This window comes from Mobula birostris, chromosome 24 (genome assembly GCF_030028105.1).
Source record: "Mobula birostris isolate sMobBir1 chromosome 24, sMobBir1.hap1, whole genome shotgun sequence".
Lineage (NCBI taxonomy): Eukaryota > Metazoa > Chordata > Chondrichthyes > Myliobatiformes > Myliobatidae > Mobula > Mobula birostris.
The window spans coordinates 15436862-15459723 of NC_092393.1; positions in this window are offsets into that span (position 1 = coordinate 15436862).

The following is a 22862-nucleotide window of genomic DNA, read 5'->3' on the forward strand; positions in this document are numbered from 1 at the left end:
ATTTGAAGATTCAAGATTGTTTAATGTCATGGCCAAGTACACAAGTGTAAAGGAGAACAAAATAATTGTTACTCCAGACCTGATGCAGCACAAAAAAGCACAATAAGATAAAGAATGAAATAATTAAAAAATATAGTATGTACAATAGAAATAAGGATGTGTTGATATTGGAGAAGGTTCAAAGGAAGTCCATAAAAATGGTTCTGGGATTGAAAGGCTTATCATATGAAAAGCATTCACTGGCTGTGGGCCTGTGCTCACAGAATTCAGAAGAATGAGGGGGAGAAACCTATCAAATGTGGAAAGGCTTCGATGCAGTGTATATGGAGAGGATGTTACCTATGGTGGGGGTGTCTAAGACCAGAGGACACAGCCTCAGAATAGAGGGACATCGATTTGCAATGCAGTTGAGGAGGACTTTCTTTAGCCAGAGAGTGGTGAATCTGTGGAATTTGTTGCCACAAGCAACTGTGGAGGCCAAGTCATTGGGTGTGTTTAAGGCAGAGGTTGATAGATTCTTGATTAGTTAGGATGTGAAGGGAAATGGGAAGGCAGGAGAGTGGGGCTGAGAAGGAAAATAGATCAGCCATAATGAAATGACGGAGCAGACTCGAAAGACCAAATGGCCTAATTCAGCTCCTATATCTTATAAGATAGCTTATATATATATAGATTGATTGTATATACGTAAAGGCAGAGAAGTGTCTGTCTGTAAGGCAACTGACTGGAAATGATAAGGTAGTGGCAGTGTGGGGTGTGGAGGGGTGGGTTAGTTGTGGGGAGGAGTTGATCAAGCTTACTACTTGGGAAAGGTAACTGTTTCTGAGTCAGGTGGTCCTGTGGCAATTGCTGTGTAGACACAAACATAAGAGTTCATAGACACAAGAGATTCTGCAGATGCTAGAAATCCAGACTAACACAGGAGATGCTGGAGGAATTCAGCAGCACCTATGGAGAGGAATAAACAGTCGATGTTTGGGGATAAGCCCCCTCATCGGGACTGGAAAGGAAGGGGAATAAAGGAAGATTAAGAGGGTGGGGGGAGGGGAAGAAATACAAGCTGGCAGGTGATAGGTGAGACCAGGTGAAGGGCAGGGGGATATGAAGTAAGGATCTGGGAGGTGATAATGTAAGTGGAAGAGGTAAAGGGCTGAAGAGAGGGAGTAGGAAAGGACAGAGAACCATGGGAGAAAGTGAAGATAGGGCACCAGTGGGAGGTAATGGCCAAGTGAGGAGTAGTGAAGGAGTAAGACCGGGGCCAAAATGAGGCTGGAGGCGAGGCTGGAGGCTTGAGGCTTGAGACGCGAGGCGAGGCGAGGCTGGAGACTCGAGGCGAGGCGAGGCGAGGCTGGAGAATCGAGGCGAGGCGAGGCGAGGCTGGAGACTCGAGGCGAGGCGAGGCTGGAGAGGCGAGGCAAGGCTGGAGACTCGAGGCGAGGAGAGGCTGGAGACTCGAGGCGAGGCTGGAGGCCGGAGGCGCGAGGCGTGAGGCGAGGCTGGAGGCCTGAGACGCGAGGCGTGAGGCGAGGCTGGAGGCCAGAGGCCTGAGACGCGAGGCGAGGCTGGAGACTCGAGGCGAGGCGAGGCGAGGCTGGAGACTCGCCTCGCGTCTCCAGCCTCGCCTCGCGTCTCAGGCCTCTGGCCTCCAGCCTCGCCTCGCATCTCAGGCCTCCAGCCTCGCCTCACGCCTCGCGCCTCCGGCCTCCAGCCTCGCCTCGAGTCTCCAGCCTCTCCTCGCCTCGAGTCTCCAGCTGGAGACTCGAGGCGAGGCGAGGCGAGGCTGGAGAGGCGAGGCGAGGCTGGAGGCCGGAGGCCTGAGACGCGAGGCGAGGCTGGAGGCCGGAGGCCTGAGACGCGAGGCGAGGCTGGAGGCCGGAGGCCTGAGACGCGAGGCGAGGCTGGAGGCCGGAGGCCTGAGACGCGAGGCGAGGCTGGAGGCCGGAGGCCTGAGACGCGAGGCGAGGCTGCAGGCCGGAGGCCTGAGACGCGAGGCGAGGCTGCAGGCCGGAGGCCTGAGACGCGAGGCGAGGCTGCAGGCCGGAGGCCTGAGACGCGAGGCGAGGCTGCAGGCCGGAGGCCTGAGACGCGAGGCGAGGCTGCAGGCCGGAGGCCTGAGACGCGAGGCGAGGCTGCAGGCCGGAGGCCTGAGACGCGAGGCGAGGCTGCAGGCCGGAGGCCTGAGACGCGAGGCGAGGCTGCAGGCCGGAGGCCTGAGACGCGAGGCGAGGCTGCAGGCCGGAGGCCTGAGACGCGAGGCGAGGCTGGAGGCCGGAGGCCTGAGACGCGAGGCGAGGCTGGAGGCCGGAGGCCTGAGACGCGAGGCGAGGCTGGAGGCCGGAGGCCTGAGACGCGAGGCGAGGCTGGAGGCCGGAGGCCTGAGACGCGAGGCGAGGCTGGAGGCCGGAGGCCTGAGACGCGAGGCGAGGCTGGAGGCCGGAGGCCTGAGACGCGAGGCGAGGCTGGAGGCCGGAGGCCTGAGACGCGAGGCGAGGCTGGAGGCCGGAGGCGCGAGGCGAGGCGAGGCGAGGCTGGAGGACGGAGGCGCGAGGCGAGGCGAGGCTGGAGGCCGGAGGCGCGAGGCGAGGCGAGGCTGGAGGCCGGAGGCGCGAGGCGAGGCGAGGCTGGAGACGCGAGGCGAGGCGAGGCGAGGCTGGAGGCTGGAGACGCGAGGCGAGGCGAGGCGAGGCTGGAGGCTGGAGACGCGAGGCGAGGCGAGGCGAGGCTGGAGGCTGGAGACGCGAGGCGAGGCGAGGCGAGGCTGGAGGCTGGAGACGCGAGGCGAGGCGAGGCTGGAGGCTGGAGACGCGAGGCGAGGCTGGAGGCTGGAGACGCGAGGCGAGGCTGGAGGCTGGAGACGCGAGGCGAGGCTGGAGGCTGGAGACGCGAGGCGAGGCGAGGCGAGGCTGGAGGCGCGAGGCGAGGCTGGAGGCTGGAGCCTTGAGGCGAGGCGAGGCTGGAGACTTGAGGAGAGGCGAGGCTGGAGACTTGAGACCTGAGGCGAGGCTGGAGACTTGAGACCTGAGGCTTGAGACGCGAGGCGAGGCTGGAGGCCGGAGGCTTGAGGCTTGAGACGCGAGGCGAGGCTGGAGGCCGGAGGCTTGAGGCTTGAGACGCGAGGCGAGGCTGGAGGCCGGAGGCTTGAGGCTTGAGACGCGAGGCGAGGCTGGAGGCCGGAGGCTTGAGGCTTGAGACTTGAGTCTTGAGGCAAGGCTTGAGGCTCGAGGCTTGAGGCGAGGCAAGGCTGGAGGCTTGAGACTTGAGGCGGGGCAAGGCTGGAGGCTTGAGACTTGAGGCGGGGCAAGGCTGGAGGCTTGAGACGAGGCGAGGCAAGGCTGGAGGCTTGAGACGAGGCGAGGCAAGGCTGGAGGTGAGGCAATGATGGAGGCTGGAGACTTGAGGCGAAGCGAGGATGCAGACTGGAGGCTGGAGACCTGAGACTTGAGGCGAGGCTTGGCTCCTCCTGGGCAAGGTGCGGATCCCCTGGGCAGGGCCCAGATCACCACCCGACAGAGGCAAGGGACAGGAAGGGATAGAACCAACCTCAGGTAACAGCAAGACGGCCTGGCTTACCTGGGTGGAGGCAAGGGACAGGAAGGGAACTGGGTACAGGGTGGCTCCAGGACCAGACAGCAAGACAAGGCAAGGCTACTGGCAAAGCAAGGCAAGAAGAGAACTTCAGGCGAGGCGAGAGTTATCGGCAAGACAAGGCAGGGCTTCAGGCGAGGAAACAGAAAGCAGAGCAAGGGATACAAGCAGTAAGGACAAGAACAATCCAGCAGCCACGCCTGGGTCTCTGGAGGTATTTATGCAGCCAGCCCCAACGAGCATCAGCTGCCTCAATTAGAACTCAGCAAGAACAGAAACAGGGTAAACAGGAAAACCTGGAGCAAGGGTCGATGGACTGGACCGTGAACCAGAATACGGACTTCACGGACTGGACCATGACAGTACCACACCCCACCCCCCCACAGGAGCCTCCTGGTGACCAAACAGGTAATCCAGACTATGAACGACCCGGGCGGGTGGGAAGGTATTTAACAGAAAGAAACCCCGGGTGGCAAGAGGAAAACGACAGTGTCTGTGTCGCTGGGTCCATGGTTGGCTGGATCGTTCTGTCATAAGGACGTGGCTGGGAACGAACCCAAGTGCAAGACACAGACACTGAAGTACTATGGACAGGACAAGGATACAGAGCGATGACAAGGACATGGACAGGAAAACCAGGAACAGGACTGAACAAAAGAGCTAGGAGCCCGGGCTTGGACTCCGAGCCAGAGACAGGACAAGTATCCAGTACCTTGGGTCTTGTCTCTGGCTCGGACCCCAGAACTAGACAAGGACGAGGCTTGGCAGGCAGGCAGGACAAGGCTGGAGTCTTCAGGCTTGAGACTAGAGACTTGGCTTGACTTGGCTAGAAGCTAGAGTCTAGAGGCTGGAGCCTGCCGGCTTGAGGCCAGGCAGGATGCTGGAGCCTGCCAGCTTGAGGCTGGAGGCTGAAGACTTGAGACTTGAGGTGAGGGCAGGGCGCGGTTCACCTGGCCAAGGCGCGGTACTCTTGGGCAGGGTGCGGATCACCACCCAACAGAGGCAAGGGACAGGAGGGGACGGAACCAACCCCAGGTAACGGCAAGATGGCCTGGCTTACCTGGGCGGAGGCAAGGGACAGTAAAGGAACTAGGTACAGGGTGGTTCCAGGACCAGACAGCAAGACAAGGCAAGGCTACTGGCAAAACAAGGCAAGACGAGAACTTCAGGTGAGGCGAGAGTTACCGGCAAGACAAGGCAGGGCTTCTGGCAAAGCAAGGCGAGACAGAACTTCAGGCGAGGCGAGAGTTACCGGCAAGACAAGGCAGGGCTTCAGGCGAGGAAACAGAAGGCAGAGGAAGGGATACAAGGAGTAAGGACAAGAACAATCCAGCAGCCATGCCCTGGTCTCTGAAGGTATTTATGCAGCCAGCCCCAACTAGCATCAGCTGCCTCAGTTAGAACTCAACAAGAGCAGTAAGAGGATAAACAGGAAAACCTGGAGCAAGGGTCACTGGACCGGACCGTGAACCGGAATACGGACTTCACGGACTGGACCATGACACCTAGTTCATTCCATCTTTCCTCATAAAATTCTTTTCCTGGGAGCACTCTGGTAAATCTGCTCTGCACCCTCTCTAAAGCTTCCACATCCTTCCTATAATAAGGTGACTAGAGCTGAAGGCAATGCTCCAAATATGGTCTAACCAGACTTTTATAAGCTGCAAGTTATGAATGAAGGCCTTTAGCATTATCATGGAAAAGGATAGAATCAGAGAGGACAGGAAAATTTTTAACTGGGGAAGGGCAATTTATGAGGCTATAAGGTTAGAACTTGTGGATGTGAATTGGGATGATGTCTTTGCAGGGAAATGTACTATAGACATGTGGTCAATGTTTAGAGATCTCTTGCAGGATATTAGGGATAGATTTGTCCCAATGAGGAAGATAAAAAATGGTAGGGTGAAGGAACCATGGGTGACAAGTGAGGTGGATAGTCAGGTGGAAGAAGGCAGCATACATGAGGTTTATCAAACAAGGATCAGATGGGTCTATTGAGGAATATAGGGAAGCAAGAAAGGAGCTTAAAAAGGGGCTGAGAAGAGCAAGAAGGGGGCATGAGAAGGCCTTGGCGAGTAGGGTAAAGGAAAAGTCCAAGGCATTCTTCAATTATGTGAAGAACAAAAGGATGACAGGAGTGAAGGTAGGACCGATTAGAGATAAAGGTGGGAAGATGTGCCTGGAGGCTGTGGAAGTGAGCGAGGTCCTCAATGAATACTTCTCTTCGGTATTCACCAATGAGAGGGAACTTGATGATGGTTAGGACAATATGAGTGAGTTTGATGTTCTGGAGCATGTTGATATTAAGGGAGAGGAGGTGTTGGAGTTGTTAAAATATACTAGGACAGATAAGTCCCCGGGGCCTGATGGAATATTATTCCCCAGGCTGCTCCACAATGGAAGAGATTGCTGAGCCTCTGGCTAGGATCTTTATGTTCTCGTTGTCCATGGGAATGGTACCGGAGGATTGGAGGAAAGCGAATGTTGTCCCTTTGTTCAAAAAAGATAGTAAGGATAGTCCGAGTAATTATAGACCAGTGAGCCTTACGTCTGTGGTGGGAAAGCCGTCGGAAAAGATTCTTAGAGATAGGATCTATGGGCATATAGAGAATAATAGTCTGATCAGGGACAGTCAGCATGGCTTTGTGAAGGGCAGATCATATCTAACAAGCCTGATAGAGTTCTTTGAGGACGTGACCAGGCATATAGATGAGGGTAGTGTAGTGGATGTGATCTATATGGATTTATTAGGGCACTTGACAAGGTTCCAGACGGTAGGCTTATTCAGAAAGTCAGAAAGCATGGGATCCAGGGAAGTTTGGCCAGGTGGATTCAGAATTGGCTTGCCTGCAGAAGGCAGAGGGTTGTGGTGGAGGGAGTACATTCAGATTGGAAGATTGTGACTAGTGGTGTCCCACAGGGCTCTGTTCTGGGACCTCTACTTCTTGTGATTTTTATTAACGAGCTGGACGTGGGGGTAGAAGGGTGGCTTGGCAAGTTTGCCGACGACACAAAGGTTGGAGGTGTTGTAGATAGTGTAGAGGATTGTCAAAGATTGCAGTGAGACATTGATAGGATGCAGAAGTGGGCTGAGAAGTGGCAGATGGTGTTCAACCCGGAGAAGAGTGAGGTGGTACACTTTGGAAGGACAAACTCCAAGGCAGAGTACAAAGTAAATGGCAGGATACTTGGTAGTGTGGAGGAGCAGAGGGATCTGGGGATACATGTCCACAGATCCCTGAAAGTTGCCTCACAGGTGGATAGGGTAGTTAAGAAAGCTTATGTGGTGTTAGCTTTCATAAGTCGAGCGATAGAGTTTAAGAGTCGCGAGGTAATGATGCAGCTCTATAAAACTCTGGTTAGGCCACACTTGGAGTACTGTGTCCAGTTCTGGTCGCCTCACTATAGGAAGGATGTGGAAGCATTGGAAAGGATACAGAGGAGATTTACCAGGATTCTGCCTGGTTTAGAGAGTATAGATTATGATCAGAGATTAAGGGAGCTAGGGCTTTACTCTTTGGAGAGAAGGTGGATGAGAGGAGACATGACAGAGGTGTACAAGATTATAAGAGGAATAGATAGAGTGGATAGCCAGCGCCTCTTCCCCAGGGCACCACTGCTCAATACAAGAGGACATGGCTTTCAGGTAAGGGGTGGGAAGTTCAAGGGGGATATTAGAGGAAGGTTTTTTACTCAGAGAGTGGTTGGTGTGTGGAATGCACTGCCCGAGTCAGTGGTGGAGGCAGATACACTAGTGCAGTTTGAGAGACTACTAGACAGGTATTTGGAGGAATTTAAGGTGGGGGGTTATATGAGAGGCAGGGTTTGAGGGTCGGCATAACATTGTGGGCCGAAAGGCCTGTACTGTGCTCTACTATTCTATGTTCTATGTTCTATAAGTTCCTACAAAAGAGAAGAAAGCAAGATCCGAACCAATATCAACACAAGAAAAATGCTGGAGGAGCAAATTCCTCCAGCATTTTGCTTGACTCAGCTGGTCATACAGCCTCAATCAAACTGAATAAGTCGGAGGGAGGAGAAGATGGCGACATGATGCAGCGCGCGTGGCCCTCTAGTGAAATGATATCGTATTTTTTAAATAGGGTACCGTGCACAATTCTGATTTGATGGAGACACCCGTGAGAGCACGAAGGAACATCTGGAGTAACTTCTGAAATGCCCGGCTCGCTGCCGCTGCTACTGTGCGATCGAGAATCTCCGGATGGAAGGCCCCAAAATCTTTGGCTTTTCCTGCTGCTTGCAACCGAGGCTGGGGTCAAAGCGTTCGGCAGAGATGGTGCGCGGTGCCCGGTGTCGGAGGGCTGGTCAGAGCTCAAAGTTTTCGGACGACTCAGAGTCGGACTGTGGTTGGGTATGGCAAGGAGAGTTTTCTTCCTTTTCCCGTCTGCGTGAGATGTGGGACTTTCGAGAGACTTTGAACTTTTTTACTGTGCTAAATGGCTTGTTCTTCATCAAGTTACCGTATTGCTTGCACTGTTGTAACTAAATGTTATAATTATGTGGTTTTTGTCAGTTTTTCAGTCTTGGTCTGTCCTGTGTTTCTGTGATATCACACCGGAGGAATATTGTATCATTTCTTAATGTATGCATTACTAAATGACAATAAAAGAGGACTGCGTGTCCTCATAATCTAATAATCTAATCTAATCTAAACAGTCAATGTTTCGGGCCGAGACCCTTCTTCAGGACTGATAAGGAAAGGGAACAATGCCAGAATGAAAAGGTGGGTGGGGGGAGGGGAAAGAGAATAGCTGGAAGGTGATAGGTGAAGTGAAGACTCAGAGGCTTGGCATCTCAACCCAAAACTTTAGTATTCCTTGCTTTGACTTCTATTAATAAAATAAATATAAGATGGCCCCAAAGATTAAGCATGCTTTGGAATAATATGGTGGATTAGGCAGTGATTGGGAACAATATAGATCATACAATGATGCACCTTCAAGATGCAACCTGCGATCAATAACTGCCAGCTTTCTCTTTACTGGCCAGGCACTGATATTTATCAGGAAGTTTAGGATGACCATGTTGCAGTTCATATTTTCAGGGTGCAGTCAACATAAAACAGAATGAGTTGGCAGACAGCATCTCCCACTGTACCCACTGCATGTTTTATATGCATCCGTAATGTATAATATATCTAACCCCTGGGCTAATTAAAAGACAGTATAAGGATCTGAATCAGTAATTTCAATCTGGGATTCAATGGAAGCTATTCAAACTCTGCTCCTCTACTTTGTCAGAATTTGATAGGGATTTCTGCCTTGTAATGCAATTCCAGATATTCATGAGATGTGTAACAATCAGGGTATTATCACACTGAGTTAAACAACTAAAAATGTTCAGTGTTCAAAATGCTTGAAGGAAAGAGTCAGGACATACTTTTTACTAGTTCAAACAGAGGGAGAGAGGAGTTGAGGTGAGCAGAATTTGGATGAAAATTCTAACTTTGTGAAGTGGAGTTAAATGAAGATTATGCAAATGCAGAGCCAAAAAAAATTGCAATGATAGAATGGAGGAGAGACTATACAGGAAGCGGTATCAAACCTGAGGATTTATGAAACATTCCCAGGACAGGAAAAAAATACTCAGATTTGATACACCAATATTTAAATTTAATCCATTGCTGTTTTTCATTCAAGTGATACATGAATGAAAAACAGCACTTTGTTAAGTACATTTAATATTTTTATTCTGATTATTTATTCTCCACTTACTGGGGAAGAGAGAAGGAAGCTGCATTGCTTATCTAGGTCAATGAGATATGGCTCATTACGAAAAGGAACCTTCCTACAAGTAAGTGACAGGTGGAAATAGCCTATAACAGATGACCCTTGCTTATATGTAGTCCCCAGAGCTGCTTCCTTGGGGGTTTAGGAGGGCCTTTGTCCATGGTCAGTCAGTTGAATCAATAAGAGTCTCATTTCCTTTCTTGGCTCATTATGGTGAGGGGTTTTAAAGGGATGTGCCACTGTTGTTGTCAAAGCGTCTCAACAATGGCTAATATTATCTCATGTCATATTCTATACATTGGACTACTTAAATGGAGCAATTTAATTTTAGTTTTTTTAAAGCAGCATTGCCGAAAACATTTTGGTGTTGAATGATTTACTCCAAAATAAATCACAATATCACACTTGCAGTATTTTCTGAGTTAAATCATACCATTTGTGAAATTGGAATGACCGCTTCCATGTGCAAGTCACTATTGAAACCCCAACAGGGGTTCTGCAACAGGGAGGCTTGTAGTACCACCATTCCTCCTGGAATGCACTTTTGGAGAAACTGGACCACATTTTCACCTTTGATGGGCCACCCACCTAACAAAGCGGTCTTAATGCCAAAGCACTTCACAGCTCTGCTAATCTCAGGAGCTGGCTGTGTGGAGTCTGACCATTCTTTCTGTGAACACATGATTTCCTCCCGGTGCTCAAGTTTTCTTTCACATCCAAAGATGTGTGGGTTGGTCAATTAATTGGTTATGTAAATTGTCTTGTGTATAAGTGAGTGGTTAAGCTGGTGGAAAGGGTTGTTTTGATGGAAATGTGAGGTGAATAAAAATGGAGGGTTGGAGATGGGAGCATGATAGTCCACGTGGACAGTAGGTCAAAGTCCAAGCTGACCTTCAAGCTTCTGGATTTTATGTCTGTATGGTTTCACGACCAGTGGAACCTGAATAAATCTGCAACAAATTCACCTAAACAATGGCCTTATGCACACTGAATGGCCCCACCTGCCACCCCTGGTCTCCCAACTTCCTTGACCACCTAAGATGTGCACCCCACTTCCCAATCATTCCCCTAAACTGCTGCAGGTCTGGTCATCTGAATCATGAGGCCAGCCTCCCCTGCCTCTCCTCTTTTGATTTTGCGATTTCTCCCTACCCCCAAATCTGCCCAGCATCTCCAGTACTCGCCTGACCTTGACCTTCCAAATGCTCAATCCATTGGAATCTGAGGTAGTTTTGTTTACCTGATGTAGCTTTGACTAGAAGTTAGTTTATCTCTATACATAACTGAACAGGCACCTACAATGAAGATCTACAGAGTAGTGCAAAATATATATTACTCTGTAGATATAACTAGGCACTTCCGACACTTCACTTCTAAAGAGGTTTCTGCTCACCAAAGTCTCCATTTAAGACAGTGAGGGGGACATCAAGCTAATGAGGTTTTACTGTACTTACGCTGATCCGGATCTCACTAATACTAAGTTTAATACTTATTGTTGATCTTTCAAGCTACTATATATCCCATAGCAGCCACCTCTATGTTCTTCCTCAGTACCTCTCCGATCCTATTCCCAAAATCCACTCCAAAGCTTACCATTTGCCCCAATTCTAACTTTTTAAACTATCCATGCCCATCTAATTGCTGAGACCCTTATGATTCACTCATCCCTAATCACTGATCCTGACTCTTCCTCATTGTAAAACCCACCCTAGGCACCAGATCCCAGGCCTGCAGTTAACAGTTCTCTGCACCGACCATCCTTGATTTCAGATACCGTGTTATTATCAACCTAGCATGCAATGATGCTACTTGATCATTTTAGTCTGTACATTGGAGCATACTACAATTTGAAAGCCTTTTCTTACAAATATAAAGGCTCTTACAAATATAAGGCATACAAATATAAAGGCTCAGTATATTTAAAGAGTATGCAATTTCAAATTCCTGGGTGGCAACATCTCTGAGGATCTAACCTGGGCCCAATATAATCGATGCAGTTACAAAGAAGGCACGACAGTGGCTATATTTCATTAGGAGTTTGCGGAGATTTGGTGTATCACCAAAAACACTTGCAAATTTCTACAAATGTAGCGTGGAGAGCATTCTAACTGGCTGCATCACTTTCTGGCATGGAGGCGGGCACTGCACAGGATTGCAATAAGCTGCAGGAAGTTGCAGACTCAGTCAGCTCCATCATAGGCACTAGCCTCCCCAGCATCCACGACATCTTCGAGGAGCGATGCCTCAAAAAGGCGGCATCCATCATTAAGGGCTCCACTACCCAGGACATGCTCACTTCTCATTGCTACCTTGAGGTACAGGAGCTTGCACCCACACAATCAATGATTCAGGAACAGCTTGTTCCCCTCTGTAATCAGATTTCTGAATGGACATTGAGCTACTACCACACTACTTTCTTTTACCGTAATTTGGTTTTATTATTATGTATTACAATATACTGCTGCCATATACCAACAAATTTCATGACATATGCTGGTGATATTAACCCTGATTCTGATTCATTTGCAATTTTGATGTAAAAGTACCCATTTTCTGATTACCTGCATTGAAATTCTTGTCATGCTTGCACCTTGTAGGACCTCTTAGGAACTTTTAGATGGGGAATCAATATGGTATTCAGGGACCCTGCTGTCTCACTTACATAACTTATACATTCACTCCATTTCTTTGTAGCGAGAGGAATTTTAGATTAATATACAATACCTACTAATGGGTACCCATTGTTTAAGTTCTTTTTTTCTTCCCTCCTCTCCCCTCCTTCTGCCTCTTTTCCCTCCTTCTGTTTCTTTCTTTTCTTTCACAGTTGAAGATGACTTCCTTCCACTTGATCTCTGCGGGTTCTGAGGTAACTTTAGAGCCTATGTGACGTCAGCAAACTCTGCCTCAAATGAGCAGATACAAGGGTTATTTTGGATGCTGTGTCCTCCTTTGAATGTTAGCACACACCCCTTGTGTGCTCCTGTCATGGAGATTCAAGGCGCTCGAAGCCTTCTGAATGCTGCTTCTCTATTTTAGCTAGTCATAGGCCAGGAATTCTCAAGGAGGTGTTATCTATTTTAAGGAGACTATGAGAACATTCTTGAAGCACTTTCCTCATGCTCCCAAAAGCTTCTTACTGTGCTGGAGCTTGGGGTAAGGTATATGTGTTGGAAATCTGGTGTTGGGCATGCAAATGAAATGACTAGCCCTGTGTAGATGGTGGAGGTGATCAATATTGCAGGTGTTGAGCTGAGGGAGGATGATGATGTTGGTCTTACAGGGATGGAAATAGTGGCACCTTCCCTGAGCTTGTAGATGTCTGTTGAAAATGAACCATACAGCGGATGGGAGTATGGGCAGGTGGGACAATCTCTGTTGTTCTGTAGTTCATGAACTTCCTGTATGTTTGGAGGTTTTGATCTTCAGACTTCTTTTACTGAGTTGAACAAAGGCTGTGTTTGCTCTCTGGAGCCAGCAAAGAATCTCATATTTAATCTCTGCCTTCACAGAGCATCAGTCTGAGATATGAAAAGTGATCCTTATTTCCCACTGTCTTGCATGGATCCTGATTATTGAGGGATGGTATTCCCTGGCAAAGGCCATATTGGCGGAGTTTGTTTGTATTCCAATGTTCAGTGAAAGGTTAATCATCTATGCACTAGAATACAGCAACAAAGTTGAGTGATGAAGATGAAATATGAATGTTCACCTATTCGTACTACTGACTAATATTCCACTGGGCCCTTGTGGAAGGGGAGATGCAATATTGTGGTAAGGGAGATGAAGAATTCTGTTTGTACATGTAAGCCTCTCACCCAGGATAACAAACTAGGCTCATTAGCTACTGGCTAACCATCACGTGACTCAGTATTAATGGAAAAAGAAAAAGAAAAGGGCCCATTACAGTTAAACCAGTCTAAAGGTGCACATAAATGTTGGATCTTGTTTCTGGAGTAGTCAGGTGCTTCACTCTGATTACTCTTACGCTGAACCCACATCCTGCATGGAGGACACCAACCACAGTTCAAACTTCCCTTGAAGATCATCATGAACGAAATTGGCTAACTCAGGAGTATTGGCATTTCCTCTCTGAAACCATTCATCTGCATAAAGTACTTCTTACAATGAGGTCTCCCCTTCGGGTGAAATTCTGCGAGCATCTTCCCTTGTGCTCTTCTCAGCATCTCCATCTTATTCCAAACGCTGCCAACAAAAGAACCCAAAACCATCCCACTACCCCCCAGAAATCTGACCTTGCCCTGCTCCCTCGAATGCACCATGGGATCCCACTCGACAGCAGAATGTTACCAAAACAACCCTGATCGGCTGACCGGCTGACACAACATTCCTAAGCTGAGCAAGTAGCTTCTTGTCTTAGCAGAAGCCGAAATACTAGACTATGAGGTTTAGTTAACAGAACACACTGTGCTTACAGAAAACCTGCTGAAATAAAATACTTAATGGCATAGCCCTAGGAATACAATAAACAAGTTATTAACCAGGGCATTACAAATAGTATCACAAACTTGTTTGATTCCAGTTTGTCCTGGAAACGGGTCCACACTCAGTGGCCACTTTATTAGGTATGTCCTGATCGCTGAATGTATATTCATGGTTTTCTGTCTGCTGTAGCCCATCCACTCCGAGGTTCAATGTGTTGTGTATTCAGAGACGCTCTTTTACACAACACTGCTGTAACACATGGTCATCTGAGCTACTATTGCCTTCCTGTCAGCTTGAATTAGTCTGGCCATTCTCCTTTAACCTCTCTCATTAACAAGTCCATAGAGCTGCCACTTAGTGGATTTTTTTTTTGTACCTTTCGCTGTAAACTCTAAATACTGTAGTGCATAAAAATCCGTGAAAATCAGCAGTTTCTGAGATACTGAAACCACCCCGTCTAGCACCAACAATCATTTCCCAGTCATAGTCACTTGCATTACATTTCTTCCTCATTCTGATCTTTAGTCTGAAAAACAACTGAACCTCTTGACCATGTCTGCATGCTTTTATACATTGAGTTGCAGTCACACTGAATAGTTATTTGCGTTAACAAGTGGCTGTACAGGTGTATTTAACAAGGTGACTATTTGGTGTATGCTGGATTCATCGGTTATAGTTATTGGTCATATCCCCAGGCAGCATATATAGAATAAATATCTAATAAGAAACCAAATTTGAGAAGGATTCTTCATAATCCATCTCCATTGATGTTTTGTAACTCTATCAGCTCTTGTAGTGCCAATAACAGATCAGGTATTGGGCATCACTGTGGTGAACAGCTTGTTTCCTGATATCTTCACTTGCCTGGTGAGTTCAGCTCCCACAGTACGGAAGGAGTTCAACACCATACAGCATAAAGCAGCGCATTTGATTGATACCCCATCTACCACTCTACAGGTACCTTCCTTCCACCACTGGCACCTGGAGTCTACAGCATGTACCGTTTATAGAAAACACTTCAGTTACTTTCCTAGGTTACTCAAATAACTCCTTCCATATCTGTGATCTTTATCAGGAAGAAGGATAAGAGCCTTTGGGTGCATGGGAACACCATCTTCTGCAGTTTCCCCTGAAATCATACTGTAGGATATTTAATATTTCAGTAATATTTAAATAATATTGTAAATATATTATTTGATTAAGTATTCTTTGTTGTTTACATAACTCATTACAGGTTATATGTAAAATTGCATGAATGGCATACTTCATTATGCCAGCATGTTATATGTGCCCACCTCACTAAAGAAAAGCAAAGTGAAAAACTAAGTAAATATGACTCTCGTGTTTTTCTTTTGATTAGTTTCTAGAGTTACAAAACACAACAGTGGCAATGAGCAAGTTTTAAAATGGACCCAGGATGACAACCTACCTGTCGAGGCACAGCAAAACTTTTGAGTTAAAAAAAGGAGCAGCATGTGGATTGGGAGAGAGAAGGTCAAGTTTAACATAGGCAGAAAATTCACAAAGAAATTTGAAACTCACAGATTCAAAACAGTGAGCACCATGTAACAGTAATAATAAATTTTTCAAAAAAGCAGAAGTGGCTGGCTATATCAGTACCCTCTGCCCAGGATAGAGGATATCTTTGCAAACTTTTCTGGAGAGAAACACTTCAGCAAAGCAGACTTAACTGAGACATACCTATAGATGGAGATGGAAGAAAAGTCCGAAGTATTTCTCACCTTGAACAATTACAAAGGGCTTTATCACTATAACAGGCTTATTTCTGGAGTATCATCTGCACCGGCACTCTGGCAGAAAGATATGGACAAATACTGCAAAGTTGCCCAGGCTCTCAGTGTTAGATCATAGTCACTGGTGAGGATGACAAAGGACAGCTTCAAAATCTCAAGATAATGTTAAAAAGATTAGAAGATTATGGGCTCAGAGCACAACACAAAATGTGTGCATTCTTGACACCAAGTGTCGCCTACTGTTGTCACACCATCGATACACAAGCTTTATACAAGTGTGCTGAGAAAATTCAAGCAGTGCTGAATGCCCCAAGGCACAGTTGTGGTCTTTTTTAGAATTTGTCAATTACTATAACAGGTTCCTGCCGAACCTGGCTAACGTGCTCAACCCCTTGAACTCACTGCTACTACATTGGGAGCAAATGGCAATAGACGAGGTGGAAATGGTGACATCAGACACTGTACTCACACATTATGATCTATAACGAAGCTTGCCTGTGACACCTCTCTTCATGGTATGGGTGCAGACATGTTATGAGTGATGGAAGTGAACACCCGATAGCTTTGCATCACATTCCCTTACCACTGTAGAGAAAAATTGTATTCAGACTGATAGCAAGGCCTTGAGTCTAGTTTGGAGTGTGAAGTATTTCAACCAGTACCTGCGTGGGAGCAAGTTTACCCTCATTACTGATCATCAACCACTGGAGTCCATTTCCATCTATGGAGGGTGATCCAGTAACAGCATCAGCAGAAATGCAGAGATGAGCTCAGTATTTTGGAGGACACAAATACAAGTCCAAATTTAAGAGGACAACTAATCATGGAAATACTGATATGGATTGTCCCGTTTATCCTTGGAAAAGGAAATAACCTGAAAAATTTACAAAAATGGACACTTCTTGATGTATTGAATTGACTTGTATTTCTTATGTCCTTCAGATACATGAGTAAAAATTTTTATGTTAGGTAAATGTGCAATGTGCAATCATAGTAATTTATAATAATTTATAATAAATAGCACAGTGAATGTAACATAGAAATGCACTCAGATTAGCATGAGTTAATCAGTCTGATGGGCTGGTGGAAGAAGCTTCCCAGACCCTGTTGGTCCTGGCTTTTATGCTGTGGTACTGTTTCCTGGATGGGAGCAGCTGGAATAGATTGGGGTTGCAGTGACTCAGGTCTCCAATGATCCTTAGGGCCCTTTTCTCTCACCTGTCTTTGTAAATGTCCTGATTTATGGGAAGTTCACAACTACAGATGCACTGGGCTTTGTATTCTCCCTAATGCAAATCAAAGATCGAAAGGGAAACTAGAAGAGACCTCCATGCTGTTTTAGGACCACGTAGTAACCCAAAATGGCTGGAAAATACAGCAGAAATTCCAGCCACACCCCCCCCATTTTGGGATGAACTTGCCCTTGACAGGGGTTGTCTTATGTGTGGATTGAGAGTTTTTGCGCTATCCAAGGTAAAATCTAAAATGTTAGAGGAACTACAGTACATGCCAGTCATCTAGGTGTGGTCAAAATGAAAACATTGTCTTGAAGCTTTGTCTGGTGACCTGGAATATATCAACAGATCGAGCACCTTGCCATGCACTGTTCAGTATACCAGCACATCTAGGAGATGCCAAGTGAAGCACCTCTCCATCCCTGGGAATGGCCCATATTCCCCTGGCAGCTATTCATGCGGATTTTGCCAGACCATTAATGGGCACAACTTTCTTGGTAGTAGTGGATGCAGCTAAAAAAGTGGCCAGAAGTGTTCCCAATAGCTTCCAGTATAGCCTCGGACACTGTTGATGTGTTGAGAAGCCTCTTCTCAAGGACTGGATTACCAGAGCTCTTAATCGGTGACAGTGGATCACAATTTATTATGGAACAGTTTCAATTATTCCTGAAAATGAATGGATTAAGATATATTATATCTATACCATATCACCAAGCTACAAATGGCTTGGTGGAAATATTTGTTCGGAGTCTAAACAAGCAATGCCAGCAGAACACACTATACTGACACTGAATCAGAAGCTCGCCAATTTCCTCCTTACATATCGCAATGCCGCACATTTCATAACCAACAATTCATACTTGGATCTCCTCAAACCCAATCTTAGAAGGAATATGCAGGACAAATGGCTGAGACAAATTAAATGCTCCTCAAATAAGGAAATTCAACGTCTTACTCCTGGGCAAACAGTCCTGGTGAGAGACTACAGAGGGATCAAAAATGGGTACCTGGAAATATTGAGGACAAACTGGACCACTCTCCTACACAGAGGAGATTGCATCTGATACCATCTGGAGAAGGCATATCAACCAGTGAAGGAGAGCAGAGTCAATTGCTAGAGGATAAAGGTAGCCAGAGCTGTCAGAAACACTTCCTGCAGTGCCTGAATGAACTCCTACAACCACCATGGAGGAGGACCCAGAACCTGAGATTGTTTAACAGCCCCAAGTCTCTCCTGCCAACCAGAGTGACACCCCTGGTCAGGAAAGATGTTATCCCACAAGAGTAAGAAATTCTCCACAATGGTTATATCTTTGACCCTGAATGGGACAATTTACAATTTTCTGTGCTGTGGATGTCTATATAGTAGTTGTACGTACATGTAGCCCCCTCTCCGGGCTTGCATGGAAACTTGGCTCATTGCTGGCTTCGCTAATGGCCCCAGGACTCACTGGTGAGATGGCCACTTTTCATAAACAGCATGTCCAAAGAAAGCAAAAAACTAAGTAGACACGTTTTCCTAGCTACCATGTCTTTCTTTTGATTAGTTTCTGGAGTTATAAAACATAACACATACACCATCTGATTGGGAAATAATCCAGCCCTTCACTGTTATGGGGGCTAAGTTCTGAAACATATTTGCATTGTGGGAGCCCTTTCATCGGAATGCCTTTGTGACACCTGAAGAAAGTAGCTCACCACCAGGTACTCAGGGGATATTGGGGCTGTCATTAATGGACTTGTCTATTATGTCCAGATCCTGAAAAATGATTGAATAAAAAATGCTGAAGGATTGATATTGCCATTAACAAAAATGGAATGACCAGATAATCTGACTCAATGTGGCGACCTGAGGGATAGTTATTGATCAGGACTCTGGGGAGAACATCACTGCCCAGCTCTGAACAGGAGCTTGGAATCTTTTACAACTAAGCAAAAGAGAAGATGGGACCATGGATTTATTTAAACTATTCTGTTGCATCGGTGTGAAAAGCGTGTTTTGACAGTGTATTAACTTTCACTGTTGTTAACTTAAGAATGTATTCATTGTTGACAAGCAAGCATTGTTAGCCTTTGCCCCCCATTCTTCTCCCAACTCGCCACAGTTGGCTCTGACAAGCAATCTCCTTCTCAGTACATCACTTACAAGCTAGTACCTTAAAATAAGCCAAATGTTTGGTGTATGCCAAAATAACTGGATTCCCTCAGCACATCATCTACACTTTAAAACTCTGCATTATTTATGCTTTTTTTCTTCATTAATCTGTGAGTTACTATAAATGTTTTTTAGGGCACAGTCTGGTGAATTTTTTATTGCCTGCCAAATTGATGCACATTACTTAGTCTGCAACTGAACCACAGCAGTTTACAGCAATGGTTCTCCTGTTCAAATGAATGCATTACAGTTATTTTATTGTGATAAAAAAAGAATAATTAAAAAATACATCAATTCAAAAACTATCATATCATATGGGATGCAATCAAAAAAATTGAACACACTGGCAGAAATCCCTCATGTCACTCTTTTCAGTGTTATAATTAAGCAGTTAGTGCTTCCTCTCAAGGCTCAAGAACAGAAAATGATCAAGAGCAATATGCAGAAAATTTTCACAGCTGATAACCGGCTAAGATGCAACTACATACATAATCTTACTAGCTTTGCCCTCAGCCCAGGATCTCAACTTCTGATGTGCCCACATTGGTTACACCTAGACAGTGCATGGCTCCTATTATTTTGGCCTCTCCCTCCAAGAGGTCACTGGATCATGGGGACTTTGCAAGATGGTTTCAACAGATCTATACATTATAAGGCTCTTAAATAGATTTCTTATGCAATAAAGATAGATTCTTGTTCTCCCAATCAACTTGGCCTTTGCAGTATTTACCTCCGCTGCACGTTCTCCATAACTTTAATGTTATAGAAGATAGAAGAGTGCAGCACAGGAACAGAACATTCAGCCTACAATATTATACTGGACTAATTAAGTAAATGACACTTAATCCCTTCTGACTGAACATAATCTATTTCCATCTACTCTCTACTGATTCGTGTGCTTAGGAGCACCTCCACTATCATCCCTGGCAATGCATTCTAGTCACCCACCACTCTCTGTGTAACAAAAAAAAAACCAGGACATCTCCTTCGAACTTACCACTTGTCACCATAAATGCATGCCCTTTAATATTAAACATTTCAAACCTGGGAATAAGTTAAATTTACTAAAAGTTACAAAGAATAAATAAATGGAGCAAAAGACAAATAATGAGATGGTACTCATGGGTGCAGAAATTTGATGGCAGAGGGGAAGAAGCTGTCAGCTACTGCAGTAGTAGAATGCCTTGACTGCTTTAGGAACTTCTATGTTTAACAGTGTGTGTATGGAATCTCAGTCTTGGCTCCATTTAAACAAGTAGATGTTGGAGGACTTAGCAAACAGCAATATTTTGGCTGTTTGAAATCAAAATTGTTACTAGAGTGAAAAACATCAGAATATATGGGACTTGATGTTCAGGTCTGCCCTGGTGTATGGGGTACAGGCTTGTAATTCACAGTCCAATTTCCTGATAAATAATTCATGTCAGATTTCCGTATACTGAGGTTGATGGGACTAACAGATGTGCTTTCAATAACAAACAATGAGAAGTCCAGAGCCTCCTGAACCCACACAGTAAGACAACTCAGTGAGCAATTGAGAAAAGCTAAAAGGAGATCAGGATTTCTTCAGCAGGGAAGGACTTGTTTGTGCAATAATCTCTTTACCCATATGCACAGCTGGTTAAGAGATGAAAACCTTGTTAGTGTTCTGAAAAACTGAATGATTATATAAAGCTTGTTTGTTAGCTGTGTCACCATGTGGGATTCCTCCAGGTGCTCTGGTTTCCTCCCACATCTCAAAGAAGTGTGGACTGGTAGGTTAATCAGCTTTTGTAAATTGACCCCTAGTGTGTGGTGAATGGCAGAAGCAGGGGAATTTGCTGGAAATGTGGGGAGAATAAACACGTGTAATTACTGTAGAATTTGTAGGTTGATGGTCAATGAGAATTCAATGAGTTGGAGAGCCTTTTCAAGAGATTTACACAATGATACATACTGAATATTTCAGTTTTAACAAGACTTTGGTCTGGTGAATACTAAACTTATTTTAAAGGAGGAGAGGTGTATGGTAAGTGTCACTGGTAGGAAGGAGGAGTCATTCTTAAGTGGAAGGAGTTGTCAGAAATACCATTCATACAATATTCTGCACCTGAAGCAGGAGAGCGCTAAAGTCTCATGCAAATCTGTTGTGGAACTCAGAATAGTTGGTGACATGAGCCTGCTGATGCTGAAGAAGTACACATTCAGACAAAGGGTCTCGACTTGAACTATCTACAGGTGCTGCCTGACATACAATTGTGCATGAATCGCAGAAGGTTGGCTTGCAGGTGCAGCAGGCTATCGAGAAGGCAAATAGAATGTTGGAGTTCTTTGCTAGAGGTACTGGTGAGGCTGCACCTGGAGTACTGTGTGCAGTTCTGGTCTCCTTACTTGAGGAAGGATATACTGGCTTTGGAAGCGGTGCAGAGGAGGTTCACCAAGTTGATTCTGGAGATGAGGGGGTCAGACTATGAGGAGACATTGAGTCAACTGGGACTGTACTCACTGGAACTCAGAAGAATGAGAGGAAATCTTAGAGAAACATATAAAATTATGAAAGGGATAGATAAGATGGGGGCAGGAAAGTTGTTTCTACTCATGGGTGAAACTAGAGCTCGGGGACATCGTCTCAAAATTTGGGGGAGTAAATTTAGGATGGAGATGAGGAGGAACTACTTTTCACAAAGAGTGGTGAACCTGTGGAACTCTCTGCCCAATGGAACACGGGTGACTACCTCAGTAATTATATTTACGACAAGGTTGGATAGATTTTTGCATAGTAGCAGGATTAAGGATTGTGGGGAAAAGGCAGGTAGGTGGAGATGAGTCCGTGGTCAGATCAGTCATGATCTTATTGAATGGTGGAGCAGGCTCAATGGGCCAGATGGCTGACTTCTGCTCCTATTTCTTCTGTTCTTTCATTCTTCAAGCAGTTTATTTTTTGATAAGTCACCAGTGACTACCAATGCATGCACTGTTTTTGCAGAGAAGCAAAGAAAGGTTCAGAGAAGCACACATTCAATCCTTTTCTTCAGGGAAAATCTGCATTGCAGTGGCTAGAGGCCCCAGCCTTAGATCAAGAGCTGTTTCAAAGAATTGGACAGCATCAGGTATCCTGAGCCAACAGCCACAAAATACAGCATAGCCATCAGGGAATGCTACTTGTTACAGAAAACGTCTTAGAAAGGGAAAGGAAAGATGAAGGGAGAAGAAAAACATCCACCTTCTCAAAAAAACAGTCTATTAAATAAATCACAGGCAGTCTAAGCAATCCAGATTTGATAAGCCTCCACTGTGAGCTGATCAGTGTCAGTGTGTGTTTAATCTGAGCTGGGCCAGACCAGAAGCAGCATTTTTTTTTCATCTCGCTATTCATCAGCAGCAGACTGCACTCACTATTCCAGAGGGAGCACTCAGTCCCACTGTAAACGTGTTTTATCCCTCTATCGGCACAGCATCAGCACTTACTCACTGTTTGGACACTAACAGGTTGTGCATCAGTGATCCGGAAGGAGAACAGAGCAACTGTCGTTTCCAGTGGTTGTTACATGTCAGGCAGTGAGGGCTGTTCTGGTGTGAAGCCCTTTGTTTCTTGGCACCTGCAGTGTTGGAGGCTGGCGGTGGCTGGAACTCAAAACCAAAGGCCAGTTACTGAAGTCAGAGTGGATACTATCAATCTGTGAGCTGCTCTCCTGCCTCTGATGTTCTGACATTATTTTCTGGTCCACTGCTATGGTATGGGTTATTTGAACAGGCACACCTCTAGTTACCTTGGGTTAGAGTGCTACACCACAGAAACAGGTCCTTCAGCCAACGAATTCCCTGCAGAACATCAAGTCCTCATTTATACTAATTATGTTTTAGTCTCCTCACATTCCCAAACATTCTCCTCAGATTTTACAACTGTCACCACACACAGATACGCGAGGAACAATTTTACACAGTACGCAGGACTGGTCGG